Raw genomic sequence first — 22,716 nt, 5'->3', positions numbered from 1 at the left:
GTCTCTCATTGTTGAACCAGATTGTACTGGGCCTAGGCCCCAAGGCCTAGAAAAGTCACCTTGCAAAATCTGAACTCTGTATAATTAGCTTGCATTTTTCAGAATGACATGAAGAGATCAGGACTGCCTGGGTTTCTCCTATACCCACAGGGCAAGGGAGTGGGGGTGGGGAAGCCTTATACTCTAAAGGTATAATTCATGTTATTTTCATGTTATCAAAGAAAAATGCACTGGGCATAAATCCAGTATCAGAGCAAAGAGCTTCCAAGCAGATAATTGAAACTTCTGGGTAAGAGAGTAAGTGTCCACTCAGGACTCCTGAGGAAAATTCCCACAGCAGCCACTTTATCTTTTCAGTGTTCATTCTGAATCAATGGACCCTCTCCTGGTGTTCCAGGTGCTGAGTGCCTCACCTTACAGGATGGCATCTCAAATTTCTCCTGGAATGGCACTCAGTCTTGGCCACAGGGCAGGTTCTGCTACTGTCCAAGAAGCATCTTCCTCCATCCCATAGCGGTCACCCATGCTCCCGGGCTGTTTGGAAAGTTCTTCAGTAAACATTTAACTGTGACTAATAGGTTGATTTACAAGTTGTAAGCAACCCCTAGCCAAGGAGAAAGGCCAGTGGGAGTCTCTGTGGAACTACACAGCAATGTGATGCGCTGTACCACAGGATGCCCAAAAGCCATTAACAAGCTGAGGCGACAGACATATGGTTAAAAGGTGAAAAAAGAGCCTTGGGGAAATCAGCCATTAACATCAGAGAGAGGGAGAGAAAGCAAGTGTGAAGTGTCATAACTGAGCAGAGTCCAATGGTTTAGCCTCCATCAGAATTCTCTCCTGCAGCCTCCGGGTCCAGACAAGTTGGCTCAGTGCTACTGCCCACTGAACATTTGGAGGTATGATGACTGATGAAACAGAGAGACCCCATGTTCTTAGTCGGGACAGATCTTGCCAAATGGGTTCAAAATTTTAAGGATTTTAAATATTAACTTCAAGAAAGTATCGCTCAACTTAAAACTAGCTGCCCACCTTGAGGATGCAAGAGTCTGCCTGAGGCAATGCCACAGGCCCTTCTTTGTATTCTAATGTTTAAATCATTGGCTCTAGGGAAATTCTTCCATGGTGGTTTCAGTCTGATTCATTTTGTCTGATCTCAATGAGGAGTGGTGGCAAAAGCCACAGACTTCAACAGACTTGAAAGGCTGGGATTAGCAACTGTGCAATAGGGCAAAATGAAAACCTCTTTGGGCCTCAGTTTCTTCATCTGAAATGTCAGTAACACTTGTAACCAATAAAAATTGTTGAGATAATCAAATAAGATAAAGTCAGCGCCTGACCTTGGGAAATCACTGCATAAATAGCAGGTCATCTGAAATTTCCTTTTCCTCCTTCAATGTGAATATATATGAGTTATGAGTACATTGGGTGCTAGAGAATGAAGGTCATTTTCTTGGGGTATGAGGTCAAATTACAGGAGACTCAGGCACTCTGTTCTCAATGTCTGCTATACCCTTCCCTTTTGCTCACTCACTTTCCTACAAGTCACAGAGATCCACAACTACTTGGACCCCACATCCCCCATTTTTTGTGGTTGCTCTGGCATTGCCCTGGGTGTTTTGAGCAGGGAAAACATACTAAGTGGCAACATTAGGGTTTGCCTGTGAAACAGCACCCACAATTTGTGTCTAGGACAAGCATCATTTATGAGCCATAATACAATTTACATTTTTCATCACAAGACAGGGCAAATGATTTCCCCGCCTTCTTTTTCTTAGGCCACCTATACTCTGACGTGTAGAATATGGCTACACATTCTTTTCTCTAGGACTTCCTCCAGCACTTAAATGAATTAGATGATTTCATAATCCTACAATGTTTTCATTAAAAATGAACTTAAAAAAAGAAGTTCTGGGAATTTTCAACCTGATATTGTTGTAATGGTTTGCAAGAAGCTGAATTTGAAAGTCACCTTCCTGAGAAATGTCATTGAATGAAAGGCAAAAGCCTAAAAATAAAATAACCATGGGAAACTCAGTTCTAATGAGGTGCTGCCAATAGAACAATGGAAGCAGGCAAGGGGCCATCGAGCCCTCACACAGAACTCAGTGTGTTTGCTCTAAGAAGTGTTCTCAACATTGCACAAACATCACGGTTTCATAAATTATGATTTTATTTTCACAGTCATATCTTCCCTCCTGAAGTGACTAGGACTCTGATAACAATTTATTTTTGCACAGGACATTATATCATGTCCTGTCATGATATCGTGTATCTTCAAGGACATGATGTCACACTTCAGAATCAATTTTTCTTAATGGGCATTTCAACAACCCTTCCGCAGGGGGATAACTTCTGGGCGGTGTGTGGCAGAGGAGCCTGAAGTGAACCCTACTTCCCGGGGCTCAGAAGACTGCTTCTCTTCCAGCTCAATTACATTGAAAACATTCACTCAGATTCCTAGCTCATCCCTCTATGAAATAGTATGAAAAACAAATTATATATTAAAAAAAGAGTTTTAAAAATCCTCCAGCTCAGGCATCAGCAAACATTTTCTGCAAAGGTCCACATAGTAAATGCCTTTGATTTGTAGTATCAGTTCTTTTAGAAAGCAGCCATAGATGACATGAGAATAAATGGAAGAGCCGGGGTTCCCACAAAACTTCCCTCATGGACACTGAAAATTGAATTTCATTTAATGTTCGTGTGTCATGAAATATTCTTTTGATTTTTTTCAGCCAATCAAAAATGTAAATTTGTAGTCATATAGAACTAGGCCATGGCCAGATTTGGCCTGCAGTCCATGGTTTGCTGACCCCTGTTTAAAGAAAGAAATCTTATATATCCAAAACTACATTTTTTTTAGCTTAATTCATGTGCAGTCTGAATCATTCAAACTGAGCAACTTAAGGTCAGGGTGGAATTTTGTCTCTCTAGAGATCCAGATCCCCTGCCTGGGGAAGCAAATCCAATGTGCACATATGTTCAGTGGACAGACCTCGGGACACATTGAGCTCTGCATGTGTCTCAGCCACACATATACATGGTAGAGTGAGATTCTGGTAAGAGAGAGAAGGGTCTTTTTAAGATTATCAGGAGTAACTGACTTATACCTCTTCTGGTTAATAATCTCGAGGCTGGGCTTACAGCTCTTATCAAACCATTTCGACTGAGTCTGCATCATTTCACCAATTTCAACAAACTGTCCCAGGGAGGGGAAAGATTAGACTGTGTATGTTTACTCTCTGTGGAATTATGGCTGTGTTCTCTTCAAGAGAATGAGATATGGAAATAGAAGTTTACTTAGTCCTGTCTCTGATGGGTTCCCGTGACAGGGAAAGGTCAGCTGTCTGTGCTCAGGTGAACGAAAGTGAAATTCTGCACTGTGAATTTCCATCCCCCTGGAGATGGAAATTCTTGAATAGGTGGGGGTTGAGGAGGAGTCCTGGCCTCTATGTGCCAGGTGTAGTTGGGGGTTCCGAGGCCTAGGACAGAGGTACAAAAATCTGGGAAAGATGGGGAAGCCAGCATGATAGTGAGTACCTACAATGCTGTTGCTGAAAGAGGCCCTGGAGACCACTCTTCACCACCTAGAAGGAGAGACACAATGCAGAGGGAGAGGCAGGATTTCCCAAGACCTTCTGGGCTAGGGGGCCGGGGGAAGAAGAAAAGTTCAAAATGAGAAAGACAAGTCCAGGACCACCCCTCCCCCCATCCCTCTGTACTACCCTGGGGCTCGGAGACAGCTCTCCCTTCCTCCTTCCTTGGCCATGGACAGTGATGGAGGTGACCGCTGAGCCCTCAACATCACCACCGGAGACCAGGCTCTACTAGAGTCTTCCGAAGCACAGTCATGGGGCAAAAGTGGTGCCTCACTGACTGGGGTTCCATTCTCATTCCCCCAGATCCACAGCCTGCCAGGGTGTGGCCACCTCATGACAGCTTAAAGGCTATGAAAAATTATTCCAGACCCTTATTATCTTTCCACAGAGGAAGATTTTAGCAAAAACTTAGACTGAACACCCCAGTAGAGACACAATTTCAAAGAGAACAGGAGAAACATGGAGATATTGCTCTGAAGCCTCGAGAGCCAGGATTGGAGGAATATCAGATCTCACACTGCTGAGTCCACCTTGTGAGAGTTGGGCCTGTGTCTGTGCTACTTCCCACCCCTGCAGGGACCAATGATTCCTGATAGGCTTGTGGTCAAGACCTCCAACATTGGTGGTGTATTGCTCTCCCTCCTTAGGAATGAGTCCTCATCTGTTGATAGAAAAGACCTCATGCTGGTAAGATGATTTTGAGGCCTCTGCCATGCTAGCATTCTCTTTGAAACATTGGGCTCCATGTACATTACTTTTGACTATCTGTGACTCTGGTGATAGCATCACAACTTATAGAGGAATGGGAAGGTAATGCTAACTTGACAAGGGAAACATTGGCAATCTCAACACATAGCCAAAGTTTTGACTTCAAAACCGTGCACATTGATTACAAGATTTTTTTGCACTTAATCCAGGCCAAGAATTTGTGTAAGTTCTTTCTTTCTTTTTTTTTTTAATTTAAATGTTTTATTTTATATAATTCTTACATTTTTTTTTCATGTTTGCACAATGCATGCATTTTCATTTTGGTTATATTCTCCATACAATTGCACCCTCCCCCGTTATTTTGACTCTAGTCCTTCCCCCCCCCCCCCCAGTGTGTCTCTGGTTCATAGTTGCTTGTTGATTTTGATTTTTACTTTGTATTGATTAGTCTTTTTCCTGGTCTCTTATTTAGGTTTTCTAGATTCCTGCTATGAGTGAGACCATCGGTATTTTTCTTTTTCTTTCTGATTTATTTCGCTGAGCATGATCCCTTCTAGCTCCATCCATGTTGCTGCAAACTGCATGTGTTTATCTTTTTTTTGATTGCTGACTAATATTCCATTGTGTATATGTACCACATCTTCTTGATCCAGTCATCTATTTTTGGGCATTTGGGTTGTTTTCATAGCTTAGCTATTGTAAATAGTGCTGCTATAAACATAGGTGTGCTGGTGCCCTTTGGAATTACTGTTTCTGTGTCATTTGGGTAAATACCTAGGAGTGGAATTGCTGGATCATATGGAAGCTCTATGTTTAGTAGGTCAAGAAATCTCCACACAGCTCTCCATAGTGGTTGGACCAGTTTACAGGCACATCACCCAAAGCAGTGATAGTGAAGGCAAAGATAAACAGCTGGGACTACATCAAATTAAAGAGCTTCTGCACAGCAAAAGACACAATAACCAAAACAAAGAGAAACCCCACCGACTGGGAGAACATTTTTGTACACAACACTAACGATAAAGGACTGATCACAAAAATCTACAAAGAGCTGATGAGACTCAACAAAAACAAAGAAAATAATCCAGTCAAAAAAATGCGCAGAAGAGCTAAAAAGAAACTTCTCTGAAGAAGAAATGCAAATGGCCAACAGGCATACGAAAAAATGTTCAACATCACTTGTAATCAGGGAAATGCAAATCAAAACTACAATGAGATACCATCTCACACCAGTGAGAATGGCACATATTTAAAAAAACTAGCAACAACAAATGTTGGTGAGGATATAGAGAAAAAGGAACTCTCCTGCACTGCTGATGGGAGTGTATAAGTTCTTTCATTGAATCCTTATAAGGACAACACAAGAAAACTAATGCTGAGAGAGAGAAATTTACCCAAAGTTATAAAGACAAGTAAGTGGCACAGTCAGCATTTGAACTTGGGTCAATTTGACTCCAAGTTCCATGTTATAGCATAAAACAAAAATTAGATAAATCAGCCTATCATTTATTAAAAAAAAAAGAAACAACAACCAAAAGACTAAGATCTGTTGTTCTGTCCTTATAGATCATATACCTTTCATCTCAGAGGTTAGGAACCAATTCAGCAGCAAAGATGTTCCATCCAGATAGGAATCAGTGCTAGGAATCATTTATTATGCTCTTAAGGAAGCCTGACATCCTCAGGGGCATTCAACAGCATAAGAGGTAGCAGAAGGTGTGCTTATCTATGGTCTTATTTCAGAGACTTTGCCTGTAATTTGTGCTCATTTGTGCTTCTCTCTGTGTTGTGGCCTGAGCTGGTCATAAGTGGCCAGGGCCCTGGGCTTCTTGGGTTTCCAGGCCATCCCCAAGTGCAGTTAATGAAATATGTTATCACCAGGAAAAAACCAGATGGACATTTTCAGTGTTGATGTACAACTGTGTGGGGGGTGAGGGAAGGGAGGAGCACAGAGGAAGGGAGGGAGAGAGATGGTCCCAGCCTCAGGAATTCATGTGTGTTTGTCCGCTGACACCAAATGCCTGGTGCCTCCAATCGGTTTTCCGCTGTCACTGGGAGCTAGTGAAGAGCCACAGCTGCACCGGGGTCAATGTCAGCAAGGCCTGGAAAGCAGCTCAGTGGCAGGAATTGGAGCACTGCGTGGCCCAGGAAGATGGGAGTGGGTGGGAGAATGTGGCAGTGGGGATCCTCTGGGAACAGTTCTATCCCAGGATTTCAGTTTATCTTGGGTGGGAAAGGAGTTTCCCTCCAATGGCCTGGCCAAGAATGTTGATGTCACAGGGAAAAGGAACAGAGTTTAATTGTGTGTCACACAGAAGTGGGAATAGAGCAGGGCTCTGTGTTTAGAGGGATGCCCTTATCAATTAGGTAATGTCTGCTAATGATTGAGGAACTGTGTTATGCAGTGCTCCAGCTGTTGACACAGTCACATCATCAAACATCTGTGAAGGACATTGGCACCTGATGGGAAAAGGTTTCTCAGACTGTATCCCATTGGCCCAAGCCCTGGAAGACTAGTAGCCCCCCACACCATCATGGGGCATCTGAAACAGAGCAACAGCAGGAACCTGGACTGGATCTAGGAGGCTACTCTGCTTGGGATTTTGATTTCATCTCCAAGAGTAAAAGTATGTTTGTATCCATGCCAATGGCCAAATTTTCTTTCCTGTTTCCCTCCAGCATTCCTTCTTTATTTTTGTTAATTTTTTATTTTTTATATTTTTACATCATTTTTCATTTTTGTACAATGTATGCATTTTCATCTTGGTTATAGTCCCTGTAAAATTCCCACCACCCTTGTTTTGATCCTACTCCCTTCTCCGCTGTAGTGTCTCTGGTTTATAGTTGCTTGTTGATTTTCCAGCATTCCTTCTTTTCTCCTTTTTTCCTCCCATTTCCTCTCCCTTCTTTCTTCCATCTTTCCTGCTTCCCCTCCCCCTCTCTCTTCTTCCTTCCTTGAAACACTAACATTTACTGAAGTCCAGGGAATATAATAATGGGTTAAGTTTTGGGTATACAAAGACAATGACAGTCTTGTCCTCAAGGAAATACTAGCTTAGAGGCATAAAATAAATGTGGAAACTGATAGGTGAAAAAAATGTATAAATGGGGCCTCCCTGGTGGCACAGTGGTTGAGTGCTGGGTTGCAAAGCTGCCCGCAGCCTCTGCAGTGCCGGTTAGATCCCCTGCCGCCCGGTGAGGGTCCCACATGGCGCACAGACCTCTCCTGCCACCCACTGCTCCCCTCAGCAGTGTGCTTCCGTCCTTCTGCCTGTTCTGCTCCCTGCTGGGGCTCTGGTGAATCCTCTCACCCTCCCGTGTTTCTGACTATACCCAGTGCTTTTATAAATAAATAAATAATTTTTTTAAAAAAAGAAAAAAATGTATAAATGAAGACAATGGTAGAAGCATATTGCTCTGCCTGGATCAATGCGTGTGCTTTTTAAAAGTGTCGTTGGTTTCATTTCATGTTCTCTCTCTCTTTTAAATAACACAACATTTTTTTTAGTATCAACAAAGTTGTCCCCAGTCTTACTAACCAGTAGCGAAAATATCTGAAAGAGTATAGCTATGTATAAAAAAAAAAATTTTTCTAAACAAGAACAGGATATTACTGTTTAAACTATAATGTGCTCTTTTCATTGACTTATTATTGGCATCTTTCACATTTATTAATATAGATGGGCCACATTACTTCTCATTGGTTACATAGCAGTCCATCAAATTTTCTACAACTATTTCTACCAAACCCATTGCTAAGAGTTAATGTTGCTCTCAAATTGGAGATAGCATTTTAAAAGTATAATAATTGTAATTAAATACTTACACATTTGTCAGATTATTTCTTTAGGATAACTTCCTGAAAATGGAATTCCAGGAGATACACACACACATTTTAAAGACTTTTTGATACATAATCCAACTGTACCTCAAAAATTTTATATAAAAAATAACATTATTTTAATATTTTCCAATTCAATAGTGAAAAAAATATATCTCATTTTTAAAGATTTATTTATACAAGCACTGGGTATAGTCAGAAGCACGGGAGGGTGAGAGAATTCACCAGAGCCAGAGCGGGGAGCAGAGCAGGCAGAGGGACCGAAGTACACTGCTGAGGGGAGCAGCGGGCGGCAGGAGAGGTCTGCGCGCCATATGGGACCCTTCTCCAGTGGCCGGGGAGCAGCTGGGGATTGAACCGGTGCTGCAGAGGCTGCGGGCCGCTTCACAACCCAGCACTCAACTGCTGCGCCACCGGGGAGGCCCCCTGTATCTCATTTTTAAATGGACATATCCATTACAGCTAAAAAAAAAACTCAAACATTTGAAATTCATGCAGTAGATTTTGAAATTGCTGTTGTATTGATTTTGCTTTTATTTATTGTTATATTTTACATATTAGTCACTAACATCTGATCACATATACAATATTAGCAATTTTCCCCCAATTTGTCTTTTCCCCTTTTTTCCTGTATGAGGCTTTTGGTTTTTTATTGTAATGCAATTGATAAGTTATTTGCTTTCTGACTGCCGTTTTTGATGTCATATTTGTAAAATATCTGTAAATAAATACAAATATTTATATGCACTTCATTTTGTACTTTGGGAATTAATCTGGGGCTTTGTATGACTAAGAATGTAATTTTCATCATTCCAAATGGTTAACCAGTCATATGGTATTGTGATCAAGTCTATGCTTAAATTTAAAAATCTATTTTATTTCCTATTTTCAATATTGCATGCTTGTTATTTTTCTTAGAGATGCTAGATATTTTTCCATCTTGCAGGTCTTTTCAAAGAATCTGCTCATATTTTATTCTCAATTTTATTGTTTTGAATCCTATCTTTCAAACATGTTTTCTCTATTTTCTTCTATTTTTTTTAAAGGTCTTCTTCATAAGCTCCATGGATTTGAATTAGCTATTATTTTATTTTCATTCTTTTTATTTAATCATAAGAAATGAGCCTGCATATTCCTTTCATTACAGAGCTGGCCAACTTCCACACACTGTGTGACATGTTCTTACAGACATCACTTCCTAAATAATTTATATGGCCATTTTATTTTCTCTTCAATAAGAGAATTTTAGTATAAATATTTATGGGTTATAAGTAGTTGGGGACTTTAAGTAAGTGCCTTTAAGTAAGTTCGGATTTACCATATTGTGACCAAGAATTTTGGCTTGTATACAATTTTTTAACTTTTGGAAAATTTTGAGATTCTTTGAGAATGTCTATTGCATGATTGGCATTTCATTTTAAAAAGGGAAACAAAAAAAGACATACCAAAAAAGACAAATACTTGCATATGGAATCTGAAAAAGTAAAAATATGTGCAAATGATTAAAATGGTGATTACCAGAGTCTGGGGCATGAGGGAGTTGTTAAAGTTACAAACTGGCCACTAGTGGACAAATATGCCCTAGAGATCTCACACACAGAATAGTGAATACAGACAATTATGCTGTATTATAAGCTTCAAATTTGCCAAGAGTATAGACTTGAATTATATCAGCCACAGAAAGAAATGATGACTATGTCATGTAATGGGGAGCACTAATCAGTGCCACAATAGCAATCACAATATAATATTTAAAGGTATCATGTTACCTTAAACTTACCTTAAACATGTTCCCTTAAACATGTTCCCTTAAACTTACAGAGTTATGTGTCAAAGAAGTTGCAATAAAAATATTTAAAGTCTAGGGTCTCCTTGGTGGTGCAAGGGGTTAAGATGCAGCCTATGAAGCCATCCATAGCCACTGCAGCACAAGTTTGATCCCCCGGCCAGGGAGCTACCCACGTGGCGCAGCAGACCTCTCCTGTCTCACCCTCTGCTCCCTTCAGCAGTATATTTCAGTCAGTCTGCCTGTTCTGTTCCCCTCTCTGTCTCTGGTGAATCCTCTCAGCCCCCACACCTCTGGTCTGTACACATAAATAAATAATTTTTTTTGTATACATACATAAATAAATTTTTTGTATACATAAATAAATAAATCTTTGAAAAATTTAAAGTCTAAAAAATGAAGAAAAAGAAAAAACCTAGGTTTGGAATTCTAACTTCATTTGTGTCACTCTCAGGTATCTAAAGAAGACATATTGTGATCTGCTATATTACAGAAGCCTCAGCCACACCCTCCTGTTCTGCCAGAACTCTCTCAGCCACGTGTCTCTGTGTCCTGGTGCTTTTCTCCTCCTGCCTCATAGAATGTGCCACACACATTCCTGACACATCAGGTCTTGCTCTGTCCTCTTCTAAGTGGAAGATAATTCTTTAACTTTGATTTTCTCCTTCAAATCTGTCCTTGAAGCTGTTATCCTTCTTCAGAAAGAGGTAGTGGGCAAAGAAACTAAGTGGAGACAAGAGGAGAAGAAAGATTCTGTAACCTTCTCCATAGACCATTTTGACTCCTCACAAAATAGTGACCACCACTTTTTGTTCATTGGCAATCACACCTATACTTTCAAATGAATTTTATCTTAAAATATTTATGTGTTTGTCCCTCAAGTTTAAATGGATTTTTCCACTTTGTATGAAACTCTTCATCTCTATTAGACTAACCTTGTCTACTTTAATGTATTGTTATAATTTACTCATTTCATCTTAAAGCTGTATTATTCTTATGAGATTTCTGAATTTTATTTTTCTTTGATTTTTTCTTCATTTTCAGGTTTTTCAATGAAAACTATATTCTTTTTCTTTTATTATTTTTAGTATGTATTACATTTTATTTATTTATTTATTTATTTATTTATTTGTGGGACCCTCGCCGGTGGCCGGGGAACGAACCAGCGTTGCAGAGGCTGTGGGGCAGCCCAGCGCTCAACTGCTGGGCCACCAGTGGAGGCCCTGTATTACATTTTAAATTCCAATAACTATTACCACTAAGTTGTTCATTTTCAAAAAGGTGAGGGCAGTTTATGCTCAGTGTTGTCTACAGATAATCCACGTGAATTGCCCTTAATTCTGTGTTTTATCCACCAGAGATGACTGATTCCTGCTCTTAGTTCTACAGGTGAAAAGTAGATTGAAGTTTTCAATTTCATTTTCCATATTTCTCAGGCTTTTACAAGTTTCCCGAGGGATAAGGCATTATTTCTCTCTGGTTCCATAATATTCTGAATCACTGGAATATGAGAAAGTCACAGCTCCAAGAGTGCATGTGTCCAAGTTTCTTGCCCCCCTCACCCAGATATCTTTACTTCTGGAGGCTGTCATCTCCCAGAATGTCAAAGGCCATCATCAGTCCTCAATTTTTGCTTCCAGATGCCCTATTTTCTGAAAGTTAATGGAGGAGGGGAATCCTGGTTGTTAATACAACTTACCATCTTTATGGGAAGAATAAAGAGCAATTGAGTTTCTTCATCTGGGAAGCTCAGAAGTTGGCATGATCCTTCAGAGCTGTTCACAGTAGGCAATGGGTCAGATGCCATTGGATGTGGATTGCCCTGGGAGGGGCCCTGACCGTGAGTGAGGCAGTTCTCATTAGTTAAGGCACTCACTGAACAGGTTCCACTTGAGCTGTGCTCTGGCAGGACTCCCAGCAGCTAGAAAATGATTTCTCCCATCCTGAAGGGAGCACCCAGCCCCTAGTCATGCCTCATTCCTGTAAGTTTTGCATATTTTCTCTCCTCCATTAAACTGTCAGATTCATAGAATAGAAACTGTTTATCTTGTGCTAGTTCCTAGCACAATTACTGCAAAGCTCTTAGTACATGTTAATTGAATAGGTGGTGAATGAATAACACATGGTTAGCTATGAAGAAAGGCTGAGGATGAAAGGAGAGAAAAAACTGAAGAGAAAAGAAATCACCCATCTCATATAAAACAGATGTTGTGAAAAGCAAGAAAACTATGAAATGATCTTCAAATCCACAAAGTGAAAAATTAGAGACTATAAAGTGACTTCCCACATCCTATTTGAGAAATGCAGCTGGAAATTTAGGAAAGAGTACTTATGACCTTCAAATCCAGAGAGGGACATAAAATAGTTGTCTGGGATAGTGATTTCTACTCTCCTCGGTACTGCAGCATGCTGCCACGCATCCAGACATATCTTACTATCTGGCATGTAAGTTTGTTACAGTGATTATAATAAACTTGTGATGGATAAATAGATGGACAGATAAATGGTTGGGTGGATGGATGGATGGATGGATGGATGGATGGATAGTTATGCTATTGAGATTCCTGGAAATACTTCAGAGTATCTAGAAAAATTAGACGGTGAGAGATTATTTTAGAAATTTAAATTTTAAACAGAGAAGTCCATTAAGGACTCTATTCTATTGCTACATCTTTTATTCCATAAACAGTCTTGCTCCTCTGCCTATGGAATTAGATTCAATTGGTGCTGTAACTTGTCTCCAAACACATTTGCTTCTTGCTTTCACTGCTCCCAGTCTTAACCTCTTCTCCCAGAAGACTAACTAAAAGGAGGCCATAAAACTGATAAAGATGACAAAGGCTCAGGGGGACTCCCACCTCTCAAAGGGTGCCCTGGGGTAGACATGCCTCTTGCAGCAGCCAGGAGATCTGAGCTCAAAAAGGCAGATCCTTCTCTGTCTGAACTTTCTATGGTAGAAGAATTGTACCATGTACTCTCCACACAGGACAATGGATGGAACTGCTCTTCTTAACTGGAAACATCCTCATCATAGACTCTTTCTCAGGCACCATTTTTCCTGACTCCGTGTTAAAGCAGAGAAGTCTAAAGCGGAAAGTCTAAAGATATCCATGCTCAGAGAAACCATTCCTTGTTTGCACTACCCTGGGATGCCTACCTTTCTGAAAGAAAAGACACTGCTGTATTCTGAGTCTCAAATTTGATTTTGTGTTTAGTCTTCAGACAGTCTTATGACCAGGTATGTTTATCTCCATTTTACATAAGGGGAAGCTAAAGTAAAGAATGGGTTTGTAACTTATCCAAGGCAATTAACCAATAAGTGGCTAAGCTGGAAATTATTGTTATTATCTCTATTGTTATCGTTGTCATTTATTCAGTAAGACATTATTAGGCATGACTTTTTACCAGACCAGGGTGCTCTGACATTGCTACATTTTCTCCAGAGAACAGTCCATCAGCAGCTATATTACTACCTCCCTCCATCTGTAGGTGTTGGCAGCTGGGAGTCTTAAACCCAAGACCTTGAACAATGGCCTATAAAATCCACTGAAATTTCTGGGGGAAAAGGGAAACAGTGAGGTTAGAGTTCCCAGAGGTCTCTGCTGCTCAACAACTCTCTGTGGGCTGTCCCTCAGCAGACCCATTGGAGATGTGACACTGGCTCATTCCATACCTTGTACTATGGCACCTATGCCAGATATCAGTGGGAAATAACTAAGTTAAGCAGTCTGTCACCATCCATGGGACCTTGATTGGAGATTCTGCCACTGGCTGTTTCTGTTTATGCATAGTTGTGCCTGTACTGCATATGACAGCACAGATCACATACATATACATATGTGTATGACACATGCCTGTTGTATTGTGTTGTGTGTGCCTACAGTGCTTTAGGAGTTTCCTAATAAGGAAGCTGAGCATCTTAATGGCCAATTTGGAAAGCCATTGTTGGGACTCAGGAGAAAATTCCCCCACTCTCTGGGTTCTTGTCTGGTTGAGTGTGCAAGCAAATTAACATCAGATAGATTAGTAGAAGAAGAAAAAAATTAGTAACATACATATGGAACATTTAATGACTGTAAATTCTAGGGTAAATGGGACAAAGTGAGATATGGAATGGAATGGGGCCTGGAGTATCAAGGAGAGAGGAGATGGTCTCATGTAATGAGAATAGGATATTTTCATATGACAAAACCTCCTCTCTAGATGTTTGCTCTGCCTTAAGATAAGATTCTCCCATTAAAAGGTTATTTCTGGAGATCTCCTCAAATGTAGGTAATCTGCATTCTTTAAGATTATGGTAACAGTTTCTTTGGAAGCACACAAAGCCTCAAATGATCTTAGTTCCACATAATCAGATGACACATATTGGGAAAAACTAGTACTGAACATTTTGGAAAAAGTCTTCCTGAACATTTTTTAGGGAAGCCAGTCCTATATCATTGACCTCCAGGGACTCCTAGAAAATAAAAGCTTCTCAGGGTCCTGCCATGCCCTGACTCTCCAGGCTATTTGGAAATAATAATAATGACCAGTCCACATTGATCAATAATCCATCCATTGCAGCTCCAGGAACTTTACAGGAGCAGTTTAACTTTCCTTCTCAGGGTAACCCAACCAGATATGAACTTCTATTACTCCCTCTTGAGAGATGAGAAGACAGGCTTTTGGAGCCAATGATCAGGGTCCCTCTGTGTGGTAACTGTGGAGCTGGGTTGGAATTTAGACTGACAGGCCTCAAAGCCTGCTCTCCCCAAGAGAATTTGATGGAGACTGCAAACATTTAGGTTCTAGTCCCAACTCTGTCACATACAGGTTATGTAACTTTCGGTAAATGAAAAACCTTCCTCGAATTTGCTTTACAGACTCAAAACCACATAATTTACTCTCTTCATTAAACACTATTGTACAGTCAGGGTGTCAAGATCAGAACTGAGTCAGAATGGAATATGAGAAGGCAAGAGGAGTTGAAGGCAAATGGAGACCTAGTTAACCACGGGGTCAAACCAGTCAGAAATCAAGGGTGGGATGGCAGGCAGGACAGAAGGTCCACACAGAGCCAGGGCCTCTCTCCTCATGATCCGACCTTCCTTTCCGTTGTACTAAACAATTTCTTCTGGAAGCTTCTTTTGGTCAGTTTGCAAGGAAAATCAAGTTGCAAGATAGGACTTAGACTTCTAAGGAAAAAAAAAGGGAAATGGAATGAAAATCCCCATACTTTTATTTTCTGGTAAATCACCTTGAGACTTAAAAGATTTCTGGATTTTTCAAAAATAAACAAGAGCACTTTTCCCATTAGCTCTGTTCAATTTCCCTTACACTGGTAAATTGAGTTGTGAAGTAAGCATCTTCCCCCCAGTCCCAGATAATGGCACAAATAGGCCTTTTGCTCAGAACTGACCTAGTGACCCCTGAGCCAGAGGTGGGGAGAGAGGCTTATTTTTCAGTCCCCTACACCAACCTTCCTTGTACAGTGTGCAGCCTGCACAACCATCCACAGTGCCCTTCATGGCTTGCTCTCTCTCAGGTAGTTCTGCACAGTAAGTGAAAACACATGTCCTGCCCTGCATATAAGGATATATTCATATTTCCTGTGTCAGTAAGGAGATGGAGTTATAGCACATTAAATATTTATACTTATCAGAGCCAAGACAGCACACAGCACTGAAACAAGATAAGAATACAGATTTAAAATATTTACAGTGAAAAGTTTTGCTCCTTCTGGTTCTTCTCTTTGGTTTGGCATTTTGGGTCTCTGATGTCTTTATTGTATTTTTTTTTTCTAGTTCCTCTATAGTTTGAAAATGTCTGGACAGAGCCTCATGACTAAAGAGAACTACCGTTTGGGGAGTTTTATTCCTGTGTCTCCAAACAAGGGGGTCTTTCTCAACCATCTCTTAAACTGATGCATGTGTCGCCTATATATGCCTGGATCAAGCTGGTAGGTGGTTTTGTGTATAGTCTGACCTAGAAAAGAACAACTAAGCCTGTGTTATCCATGAAAATTGGTTTGTACTGGTCCCCTGAATATTTACAGTTATTTTGGACCCCAGAATTAACAATGTGCTAGAAATGGACTGGCTTCTAAAAGATTACACATTATTACAATCAGAAGTAGGGCTTCATTGTTTAATTTAAATCTCAATTCTTGGAAAGATTTTGCTTATTCTTTTCACATGTTGTTACAACCAATAGCAAGGAGCAATAGAATTTCAACCTGATTGGGCTCCATTAACAACAGCAGGAAGCAAAAAGAGGAAAAATAAAGGGAAATACAAAGATAGAAAAGGTAGTTGGGTCCTTTGTTGAATTATAAAGAATGCAAAAAAAAAAATTTCAACTGTGAAACATTTGGCTATCCAGAGAGATGAAAGCTTTGGGGTGGGGTACCCCAGAGAATTAATAGGATCAAAGGCGGCTTAGTTGATAGATGCCATATTTGACCTTGAAGCAGCAAGGTTGGCACTCCTCTTCCTCGGGATCTCCTGACGTCCTTGTTCCCTGGCTGTATCTGCCCCCTGGGCCTCTGAACGCCTTGACTCTGAGTATGAGACTGTGCACGTTTCTGGTGTGTATTTATATCGAGGTGACTGTGTTGCCAAGGAGCTCTGAGAGAAAGCAGGACGGAGATAAATTCTAATCCACCTTTCTGTGATAATGTGGCGCAAAGTGAAGAGACCCAGGGCTCCATCCGCTGGTCTGGCATTGCCCTGGAAGAAGCAGGCTCATGGGATGTTTTTAGCAAACCCAGCAGGCACCAGGGTAAGCTTTTATGTTGGAAAATGCTCCTGACCACACCAGAGTGTAACTGAAGTCTGGGTAGCAAATAGAGACAACTAGAAAGGAAGAGAAGAACAAAAGCAAGATTTTATTTGCAGGCAGCAAGAAATGGATTAGAATGGCCATTCAGGAGATTTGGACAGCTGGAAACAGGACCGTCAGAACTGGCAAGGAGCCAAGACGGCACTGGGAGGAGACAGAGGAAGTCCCTTGCCTGAGATCACGGGTTGCTGGCGACAGTGGGCTGTGGAGCCCAGCCCAGGGCTCTTTGCACCACATCCCCTGGTTCAGTGGGCTCCTAAATGGCACTGAGTCACTTTCCCTGTCAACGCAAAGCTGCTCAAGGAAGCTGTCCCCTGAGGATTCTCCCTGGATGGGTCGTCAGTCCTCCCATCAGTGGATGGTAGAAAAGTCTGGAACTCTATGGGGGAGGACGGAAGGGGAAGCTCTGTCTTCTGTACATAGGTTTCGTACTAAGATGAAAACTGCAGGAGCAGACATAGTAACATATCTCGTGTCAGACAAACTTGGCTTTGGGTGGCTCATTTCAGTTTGGGGTGGCTCCATTTCCTTATCTTTAAAATGGGGGCCAGGTTATCTACTTCACAGACTTATAAAGCTGACATAAGAAAACAGATATGAAAATGCTTTGTGATAAAAAACAAATGCTTTATGATGGCGAGTTTGGGTTCCTGAGGAACTGAGAACTGGCTGCTTTTATCCTTGCCACCCTTAGCTTTTTCTGGTTCCCCTGGATTGCTTCTCCACCTCAGTCACAGTGAGGTGAGGAAGAGAGACATGGACTTGAGGTTTGTTAAAGCATCACAGGTGTGTGTTAGGAGCCCAAGCAGAGTGCCCCTGAAGCACTTCTAGGACATGCTTCCTCACTGGCATCTAAACAGGCCACCCTCCAGCATAGGGTGGACAAGAGAAGTGAGATCCTAGGCCTTTGCCTGGAGTTTCTGATGTCTTCATCTTTTCACAGCACAAAAAATCTCCTAGGACAGAATAATCTTTTTACAAGGAATTTTAATAATAATCAGTGAAATAAAAAAATGCAAAAGGAATCACAATGTAAAAGTAGCCACAGAAACAAAGCAGCCATTACTGAGCACAGATCTGAGCTCTCTGGGCTCAGGATCCCAGCTTCTGGAGGTGTCTCAGCAGCACTGTACTTGTATGGTTGAGGTTGGATTAATAACCCAATTTAGTCCAGATTCGACAGTCCAATAAGATCCTCACAGGCTCTCAGGCCTTTGTGTTTTGTTTTGCATGGAAGACATTCTCTGAACATTCTGGCCACAACACATCCCTGAGATGTTCTGGACTCTGTAATTTGTAGGATTGCCCTACATCTGCTGATGGCCAAGGTCAGAGCTTGGTACCAGCTGGATAGCTCTTCTGGTCTGTGGACATTAGCAGCATCTTCTTGTGAGTGGGCAGCCAGACGTGCCCGACACAGGGCCTCCCAAGTGACTAAAGGCTCTGAAAAGCTGGCCATTGACCTAATGCATAATGGGGTTCAAATGTGGCCATCAGAGGAGAGAAACCATTGTTCTCTGAACACATGGTCTTGGATGCGAGCTCTCCCCTTTTCCCTTTACAAAAATGTCTTCCCACTTCCAATCAATTGTCCAACTGTCCCCATACCAAGGTCAATCAAGACCTTCCCCATGAAGTCATCCACCTTCCCCATGGGTACATTTCAACTGATAAATATTTATTAAGTGCCTCCTGTGTGCCCACAAGGAGCTCTAACTCATGTTAACCTGTTCTGAAGCTGAGTAAAAGATCTTGGTATGCATTGTTTCCATATTCAAAAACAAGAATGTCATGGTCCCTGGTTATCAAGCCACCAAGAAGAGGATTTCAGGCAGTGACAAGAGGACAAGAAACAAGGTATATGAATCTAGACTCCTATCATCTGGAACAGGTAAGACCAAGCAATTAGATGTCAGGACCACAGCCAAGGTCTAGTGTAGGATTATTACACCAGTGCAGGGTCCGGAGTGGAACAGGAAGCTGTTGTGTGTATTGACTATATCTGAGGAGAGCTAAGACGGTGCAGTGTTCAAATCAGTACTCAGAGCTTCAGATACAAGCCTGGGGTGGCAAGACTATTGCAATCCCCACCAGGAGTCGTCCTGGTGCAGGGTTCAACTGAGCCTGCAAGTGGAAACAGAGATCTTCTATCACAGGGTCTGAGTTCCTTCTCTCGGCCTCTCTGGATCCCATCCTCAGCTCAAGACCACCTCCTATAAAGATTGCATTGGCCTCTTCTAACCGCAGAGAACTTCCTCTTTCCATTCCCTAAAGAGATTTCCCTCCTCACTCACTTTGACCCAGAAGAACATCCTTCCATTCCCCTCATCTGAGTGACTCAGGGGCAGAGGCTAAATGAAGCAATCATTGAACATGTTTTGCATGTCATACCTCGCTCTGAAGTTACTCTGCAGCGAGATAATGTACTGTTCAGCTCCCCACCACCAGCCACAACACAATGTGGGCACCTGAGTTCCCCTTTGACTCTAAGCTTCAGCTCAATGGTGGAGGCTGTCCTTCTGGAAGACCAGAGTTCTATCCAGTCAAGAGCAGTTGTGGGATTGACCCATTCCAGGCAATGGACAGTGATCCCATTATTTCTTTATTTGACAAGATACTTCTGAATTAGTCATTTTAAGAAACATAATTTGCTTAATGACATTTAGAAAGTAAAAAAAAAAAAGGTGGGAAAGAATTTGGAAGCAGGAGAAAAAGGAAAAATTTTACTTGGGGATATTGCTTATGGCTGGTATTTGTCCTTCTTCCAGATTCATTCTTGACTGCATCCCATCCACAGTGACACTGCCAACCAGACATTGTCACCTGGTGGGCGACTCACTCAGGACTCCTTGGCTCTGTCTGGAAAATATCTCCTTTTTCTCCCATCCTTGCCTCCCATCCCCCTTCTCTCAGCTCGGGGCCTTTGTTGACGTTGACAGCTCATCCCTGGGCCATCATTCATCCTGCCCATGGCAAACTTTGGAGAAAATAAAAAACCCTGCTCCCCTAATCTCATTAGAAGGGCTGCAAATTGAATTTAGCCCCTCTCAATGTCCCCTCAGCTGGCTGTCATTAGGAGCAGAGGCTGGGCCTTGGCTGAGACCCAAAGACCAGCTAACTGAATTTGAGATGCTGTGGTCTTGACAGGCCAAGGAAGGTAATTGAAGAGCCGTGGGGCTCCTGGTAACATTTCAGGCTGGGATTACACTGGGGATCTGAAGCTCCCATCTGCATTGGTGTCAGGGGCACGAAAGAGTCATCCACTGGGCTTCCAGGGGTCGGATTATTGCTAAAGAGATCATTCCCAATGGAAGGTGCAGGAGCAATGGGGAGGCTGCATTTGGTTATGATGCAAAGTGGGTGTTAGAGGTGGGAGGGGAAAGGGAGACCCTAATCTTGAGGGTCAGCAAATGACCCAAAGTTAGAAATAATTTGAAGGGAATATTGTCATGAAAAGAAAGGCAGTTTGGGGAGGCTGACAGATGAACTTAAAGAATATAAAGAAAAGAAATACTGAATTTTAAAATGTGGGTATTATTTATGTTTGTATAAATATATTTTTTAAAACCTCCTAGATCTTTTTCATACTATTTTTTCACCTCAACATTAAAACCTAAACATAAGATCTTTTCCTGTGGTTGTAAAATGATGTTTTTAAGAAAAAGAAATGTATTGGGGATAAAAAGACCTGTGTTCATGTAATCAGGCATTTAAAAGAGGTTTGTGTGGATGACAGACACTGATTTAGATATATGAAGACTCCTTAGTTCCCAGTTCCATTGTAATGATTTCAATGGAACTAAAATACTGTTTTAAAGAAGAGGAAACTGGTGTTAACTACTGACTAGGTGCCAGGTGTGACACTTAGCCTTTTATATGCACCTTCTAACTCCGTCTTCATGCACAGCACAAGATAGGCATTACTGTATATTATTAGTATCCTCATCTTATTCATGAGGACATGAGTCTTGCAAACATCAGTCAATCCCTTGCCAAGGTCATGGGGATAGTCAGTGCTGGGACTGGGATTTGAAGATAGGACAGTCTGACTCCACGAATCAAAAGACTTCCCTGGCTTAGGATAGTGCTGGTTTTCCTATCTTATGTAATTTTCCCTAAAAGAGTCATAGTGGCAGTGAGGGTGGGAACCCAGGCTTGAGGCTAGGTGGGCACAATGCCAGAGCATGCCAGCTGTTTGGCTTTGGGCACTTGCCAATCTCTCTTTGCCCTCTTGGAAAAGGAGGAGAGTAATCGGCCTTGCCTCACTGGTTTACTGGGAGGATTGCACGTGCTAAAGCTTGTCCAGAGTGCACTGAACAGAGCTTGGCACATCATAAGCACCCACACATGACATTAAATTAGAATTATCATTGTAGTGGCATTTTAATTCCATTCCTCCTTTCCTAATTTGAGAGATCATCACCCAAATATTAGGCCATGGTGTCATCAGCCCTCTTTTCCTGGCTGGACAGTCCCAGATTTAGAGTCAGGATATGTAATATTTACATTTGTGGAACTTACTCATAAGTATAACTTTGGGCAAGTATAGATTTTACTTGTATTGATTATATCCATGTTTTCCTTCCCTCTGTTCTGCATCCTCTATTGTTGGGTTAAATAAGAAATCTAGCCTTTCTATAGTCGTTATTTATCCAGGAGTTTCTCTGCACTAGGCATTTTATGAATTTTTCCTCACTAACCTCTTTTTATTCATATTATAGGTAGATATCATTTCCGTTTTTTACATGAGAAAAGTGCATTTATGTTTTCTATATTTTATCATGCCTATAGCATTCATTACAACCTTAAACTTAATTTAAAATAGCACAGATAATTAAACCAAGGTTTTGCTATGTTTGCAAAGACACATCTAGGTAACTAAAGTCCTCCCTATCTGTCACTATCCCAAAGGAGCTAGGGGTTCATGTTCAGTGACCTTTAATAAATCCTTAAAATGTGCCTGGGTTGGCAGATTTTTCCATATTGTTTCGTTTAAATCGTCTGTCAAGTCTATGAAGAAATGTCTTGTGACTCCTACTTCGCATATAGAAAAGCAGTTTCAAAAAATTTCAGAAGGGTTTCAAGGATCACACAATCACTAAGTGGAGGGTCTGGGATTTGAACCCAGCCATCTCTGCCTCACTCCATCTATAGGGGGAATCCCATCACCCAACACTTATCTTTGTACAGTCTGCACAAGTTTCACACAGGTCTCTCTGGTAAGCCAGATGTTTGATAAGTCTTTTATACCTTTTCATTCAGGAGATGCTACCTTTTCCCCCTTTCTTTGAATCTGAGCTGACTTCTGATTGTTTTGATCAATAAAGTCTGTGAAGGGTCATATGCCTTAGTCTTTAAGAGAATTGGAGTGCAATACTGCCACAAAAGAGGTTTGATTTATAGACCACCATGCTATGAGGAATCTCAAGCTTGCCATTTGAAGAGGCTTTGTATTTGCGGGGGAGAAAAGGGTGAGGAAAGAGAGACCCAGGAAGCTTCTGGCTATACCACCCTTTAGGGTAAATGAAATTATCAGTTTTTTTTCTGCCCTCCTGCCATTAGCATCTATGAACGACACCTGTGGTCTTGTATGCAGGCCTGATGGCGGCACCTCGAACATGGTGTGGGTGTGTGTGAGTAGGTGCACCTGTGCCAGAGGCTGAGTATATAAGGGCCACATCACAGAGGGTGGGGATGGCAGGAGATCATGTGGTGGAGAGCAGTGGAGAGCGTCAGAGAATGGCTAAGAGAGGAAAGAGCATATGGAGATTTGAAAGGGAGCCTGCTGTCTCTCTGCTGGCTCATTTCCCCTAACCTGTGGGGATGATGCTGAAAGCTCCAAGGTTCTCTTTCAAGCTGCCTGAACTAACGATGTACCTACCCGGCCTGGGATGATTGCAAAACACACCCCCAGTCCCTGCTGTCATCCCAAGTGAGGTCTGGATGGTATGGAGCAGAAG

Source organism: Talpa europaea, assembly GCF_964194135.1.
Source record: "Talpa europaea genome assembly, chromosome: 3".
Taxonomy (NCBI): Eukaryota; Metazoa; Chordata; class Mammalia; order Eulipotyphla; family Talpidae; genus Talpa; species Talpa europaea.
Note: the sequence above shows the minus strand (reverse complement) of the source record.